At 44.6% G+C, this 6,135-nt stretch overlaps 1 protein-coding gene across 1 annotated transcript in view; it reads left to right on the top strand.

The window, feature by feature from the left end:
• The first annotated feature begins 128 nt into the window (after positions 1–128).
• VIL1 (villin 1) overlaps positions 129–6,135 on the top strand; it is a 33,685-nt gene continuing 27,678 nt past the window's right edge. Inside the window, exon 1 of the mRNA XM_060278249.1 lies at positions 129–2,568. The gene's annotated coding sequence lies outside the window, so the exon portion shown is untranslated. The remainder of the gene's footprint in view (positions 2,569–6,135) is intronic.

Raw genomic sequence — 6,135 nt, 5'->3', positions numbered from 1 at the left:
AACATAAAGCATAAGCTGTTGTTTCTTTGCTGATCGTGGGTGATAAAAAGAAATGCAATACAGGTAAGGGAATTTCATTTTATTAGTGCAATAGTCCTTAAAACAGGGTTATGCTTTAGGATCGTTATTGTTACTGTTTAATTTATATATTGCTTACTTGTCAAAAGAGCAGTTTGAAAGTATAAAGCCAGTTATGAAGGCTTGTTTCTTCACACATGAATATTCATTGGCCAACTATTCCCTCCACATTTGAATACTGGAAGCCCTCTGAGAAACTGAGAACACACAGACGGAGTCTAAATTGGCTGTGGCAGGACATGAAAGATCTTTGGGTCATATTTGGAAGATGTCTGAAATTCATCTTGAGTGCTCAGCAGCAAAAAAAAATGGCAAATTATATGTTAGGAATTTTTAGAGAAGGGGTTGAAAATGAAAAAGGCAGGATCGTCAGTATCTTTATATAAACCTGTGGTGTGGCTGCATTTGCAATGTTGTGTAGAGTCACCCCATCTTTTAAAAATCTCTCACTATAACTGGAAAAAATGCACAAAAGAGCAACAAGAATGAAAAAGTTGTTGGATAGCCTTTTTTTGGTGAGAAATCAAATAAAAATGAATGAAATATTGATGGAGAACCCGTGGCCCTCCAGGTGTTGCCAGACCCCATTTCCCATCCCCGTAATTGGACAATGGTCAGGAATGATGAGAAATGAAGAACTGGTGGTGGAGGCAGAGCTTCCCAACTTTGGAACTGAACAAACCAAATCCAAATTGACGTGTGTAGAAAGTCCTGGAGGTAACAACTTAAAACTGTTGACAAAGTGAGTGACAAGTTATTTGATAATCTGGAACTCATTACAGGCAGGATATTTAACCATTTTCGTGATGTATTTAGAGGTGGAGAGGGACTGTAGGTCAGTGGTGGAGCATATGCTTTCAATTTGAACTGGACTTTGGGATGACCTTCAGAAAGACTCAGCTGGCCAACAGAAGTAACCCAATTTTGCAACAGAGAGGTAAGGGTGCTGGATGGGACTGGATTACAAAAGAAGAAAACAACCACTGACTTATGGGCCAGGTCATTTTGCACACAGGGAAACACACATGCCCCTCCCAGAAAATGATAATAGTTTTACTGCATTACAGAAGAGGGTAAAAAAAAGAAAGGTAAAGGACCCCTGACAGATGACTCTGGGGTTGCAGCACTCATCTTGCTTTATAGGCCGATGGAGCCGGGGTTTGTCTGCAGACAGTTTTTCTGGGTCATGTGGCCAGCATGACTAAGCCACTTCTAGCGCAACGGAATACCAAAACCAGAGCAGCGCATGGAAACGCTGTTTACTTTCCTGCCAGAGCGGTACCTATTTATCTTCTTGACTTTGATGCGCTTTCAAACTGCTAGGCTGGTAGGAGCTGGGACCCAGTAATGGGAGCTCACCCTGTCATGGGAATTCAAACCGCTGACCTTCTGATCGGCAAGCCCAAGAGGCTCAGTGGTTTAGACCACAGCACCACCCGCGTCAGCTTACTGCAAAGTTGTTGTTGCTGCTTCTCTGTGAGAGAGTTTGTGCCCATTGCCCAGCATTGGGATGAGTGAGGTTGGCCTCTTTCATCACAGGGCTAAGTGTGTTTCACATTCAGACATCTTAGTGGGGAGAATTTCACCTGTTGCACATTCTTCTCTCATGATGATGAGAGAAGTCATGCATGGTTTTCCTTGCTAAGTAACTTTCTAATTTACAGAAGCTGCCTGAGGGTCTGGACCCAACAATCCTACAAGCTTGGGTGTCCCTCTCTGCACCTGTTTGGGAGTCTGGGTGCAATGGTTTAACCCACCATGCCTCTGAAGAGTCCATGCTCAGAATACGGAACCAGGAATCAACTTCAACCATGTTCTGGACGAAGGCATTTTGCTGCCCCCACCCCTAATCAAGGGCCATAGTACCCAAGGCCAGTACAGGGGTTACTTTGGCACCTAAGGCAAAAACAAACAAATCTGTAGCCCTTTCATGACACCACAAACCAGCTGCCTATGGCAGATGCCTCCCTCTGCCTAATGATAGGGCCAGTCAAATGAAGAGGGATGGTTCAGCCTTGGAAGTTTTTTTCCTGCACATTCAGTTCATCTTTTCTATTGTGCTTTGGATCTAACCCATTAGTTCCACCCAGAGGCTGCAGAAAGGCCAATTTTCTTCATCTTGTTTGTTTGTTCCTCAGTCTCTGTCTGGCTCTGTTCCTCCTAGTTAGGCTTGACTTGGCCTTTGTTTTCTGTGTTCTCTCTCCCCCCCCCCCCACAACCGCATGAGCTTCTGTCTTCCCCACACTGCCTTTTAAATAGTGTTTGCTGGAATTCAGCTCATTGGGGGCCACAAAGGGGGGTGTTAACTGGCTGTCTACTGGAGCAGGAATAATCCATGCCTAGGCTGTTGGCTTTGCCACCCTCCCTCACCCAGACCGTTCTGCTTCTCCCACACAGACAGGGCATAGCAACAACAACCAGCAACAAACTATAGAACCGAATTAGTAATTTGGGAGTATTGAAAACATTTGGCATCTGCTCCTGCATCAGGTAAGCTGTGAGGCTGTTGTCTTTGCACTGAAGGGGTCATGAGCTGGAATGTCAAAAGGTGGGGCAGGTAGGATTGCCAACTTTTCCGCTGGCCACTGTAGCTGTCTCTCTGGAAAACAGCTTAGGATCCAGATAGCCAATAGTGCTGTTTATCTCTCTGCTATGAAAAGCGTCACCTTCTAATTTCTTCATATCAGGCTGTTGTTAAAATCACAAGAGCAGGCCAGCTGTTTTATGTTTACTTGTGAGTTGGCAACCCATGGGTTGGTCAGATGGCAATCACTGGAAAACCAGAATTTTGCAGGAAAATGGCGATTGGCAGCAGCTCTCCAGGATTTCAGACAGGGGACATTACCAGCCTTTTCTGGGGATGCTGGGAATTGAATCTGGAACTTTCTGCATGCAAATCAGAGGCTCTCTCACTAAGCTACAGCCCTTCCACTACACATTGCTAGAGGCTCTTTGCTCACTATGCAATATTAAATCATATTGACAGCCCACAACTCACCTTGTACTGACTTCTGAAAGTGGACATCTTAGTACATGGATAATAAGTTTTACTTTTTATTTTTAATGTATGCCTCACTTTTTCACCCTTGAGAGGTTTAAACTGGTGTTTGCTATGCAAGAAAGAAAGAAGGAAGGAAGGAAGGAAGGAAAGAAATTTATTCTGCTTGCTCTAATTACAGAATAGTGACAACTCAGAAACATAATCAGCACCTTTACTTATCTGAATAGACAGTTATGGGGTGAGATGGTAGAGAAGCAGTTCATTCAGACAGCATTTTGAAAAGCACCCTCCTCCCCAAATAGGAACTATGATTTAACTAGCAGGAAATAGGGGTCATTGGAGGACATGCATTTTTGTTGAGATGTTGCAGGTATTTAAAAGATTCTTATGTGGGAGACACCAAACTGCGGGAGGCAGTGCAAGACAGGAGTGCCTGGCGTGCTATGGTCCATGGGGTCACGAAGAGTCGGACACGACTAAACGACTAAACAACAACAACATGTGGGAGATCAACAAGAGTGGGTGACCAAACAGCGGTCCAGACTGCCAGGGGAAAGAGGAGAGGGGCAGGCCTGACTGCAGAAACAACTCAAGTGGAAGCAGCTCCATTGTATGCCACATAGGAGCCAACTCCTAGGGGCCGTGGGGGCTCTACAATAAAATATTTCAGGGGGCTGAGGCCCCCACAAAGATGATGGGCATTGTCATTCAAATGGTGTGTGTGCACCATGTCATGTGATCGATTATGCAGGGCGGGGCTTACTTAGGCCCCCACAATATGTTATTCAAGTTGGCACTGGTATGCCGTATCTTCCATGTAGCCACTGAAGCATCAGCATGCCATTTGAGAGTTGTCTCCAGCATTTTCTACAATGGATTGAGGGATGTGCACCCTTCAAATTACCGGTAATGGAAATGCAGCAAAGCATTTCACCCTGGGATTTCTCCATCACCCATTTTCTTAAATGAGGGTGCTTGACCCAACAGTCATTATCTGGCATGCACACACCCAAGGCAGGAATATATTCTAAAGGTCTAAGAAGCATGAGCAGAATGAGGAAACTAGAAGATGCATTCATTTACCATAATGCAAAAAGATTAAACTAACACAGTAATGTTCAGATGGCAAAAAAATATTCCCCCCACCATTCACAATTGATCATTGTAATGTAGTGCTCTGCACTGTGAGTAACAAAGGCCAATTCATAGCTGTAGATGCAATTGCCAGGTTGTTGGCTGATAGGGTTGTCTTCAAGGTTAGAGACTGCATCCCTATGGAACCAAGATACTATCTGATGTTTGACGATTCATACTCCTGAGCTATTGCATATTTGTTTTTTTAAAAATACTGCTAGTAGGAGTTGTAGTAACGGTAATTGCTTAAGAAATATAGTTGGGTTAATTGGGCCTTGAAGCAGAGGTGGGAAAGCTGTGGCCCTTCGGATGGTCTTGCACTCCAGTTCCCATTAGCTCCAGGCAGCAATTGAGGTCTATATATTAATACTCTGTGTTTTATCAACACTCGCCTAGAGAAGATGAAGAAAGGGAGCTGGCAGCTGAGTTAGTCTGAGAGGGTGCACTGCATAAATATCTAAACTGTCCAAGCAGTGAGAGGTACAACTAGAGAAGATTTGGGCTACAGAGACAGATTGTCCCTAGTAGCTGGACTGAGTTGTGGGAGTATTCGGCCGAGGTAGTGTCAGAGGGTAGTGTCAGCAACCGTGCCTCTTGAGTATTCAGAAACAGTCAACATGCTGTATCAGTACTGTATCAGTACTGTATCAGTATTCCCTTGTGTACAGTGTCCCTTTAATAGGCCAAAAATCTTAGTTCAAATTTTATCCTGTCTCTAGTGTGGGTGTCCAAAGACACATGCTGTAATTCTTTTATCCTTCCAAGGCATTGCAAAAGATGATAGTCCACAGGCCAGGGGCAGAGTCGACATCATAAATGGTTTCTCTTCTCCATACACTGTTTGTTTTCCCTTATGCGAACAAAGTAATAAAAGTAGGAAATTGCTTGTTAATATTTGAATAAGCTGCTGAGAATCAACTAGGTAATGGGGAACAGACTTTCTTCCCATCTGAAACCACTGGTATTCTCCTAAATAAGATCACTCCAGCATCCTCCCCTCACCCGTGAGTATCCTAGAACCTGGTCTTCCCGTCAGTAACCTTGTCAGTAACCAAATGTGGAAAACCTCTGGCCATCCAGATGTTGCTGAACTACAACTCCCATCAGCCCCAGCAAGCATGGCCAATGGCCAAGGATGGTGGGAGTTGTACTTCAGCACCATCTAGAGCAGGCATCCCCAAACTTCAGCCCTCCAGATGTTTTGGACTAAAGTTCCCATAATCCCTGACCACTGGTCCTCTTAGCTACGGATCATGGGAGTTGTAGGCCAAAACATCTGGAGGGCCACAGTTTGGGGATACCTGATCTAGAGGGCCAAAGGTTTCAGTCATAGGATTGCCATACCTTGAAAAGCAAAAAACCGGACAGCCCATGCCTGAGCGCCTGCGTTCAAGCCATGGTACAAAATAACAAAAATTCTGGACATTCCCTTTAAAATGTAAAAATCCCCCCAGATGGGCATGTTGGCCCCCCAAAAGAGGACACGCCCAGGATTTCCCAGAGGTATGGCAAGCCTATTCAGTCACCTGTCCTATAAGATTCTTCCTCTTTGCCCTGCATGGAATCACGTTCTTACAAATGATGCCTAGATAATGTTTTCGTCTGCATTAGGCTGATGCAATAGTTCAATGAGCTGGAGTGGTGCCAGGGGTAGAATGTGGGGCTGACCATGGAGTAAGATCTGGGTTGAAATCTGCAGTTGACAAGAAGCTCAATAGAAACAGATCAGCAGCCAGTGAAGCAACTTCCAAACTGGCAGGATACGTTCCTTAGGACAGATGCCAGTTAGCAGCATGGCTGCTTTATTTATACTAACTGAAGTTCCTTAAAATGTATTCAAAGGCATCCCCACATATAACACATTGTAGCAATCAAGGCTGCTGGTTACCAGAGAAGGCTTTTCTGAATGGGACTCTGCTGTA

The sequence above is a fragment of the Zootoca vivipara genome, chromosome 1, assembly GCF_963506605.1.
Source record: "Zootoca vivipara chromosome 1, rZooViv1.1, whole genome shotgun sequence".
Classification (NCBI taxonomy): domain Eukaryota; kingdom Metazoa; phylum Chordata; class Lepidosauria; order Squamata; family Lacertidae; genus Zootoca; species Zootoca vivipara.
This window is presented reverse-complemented; position numbering and strand designations above follow the sequence as displayed.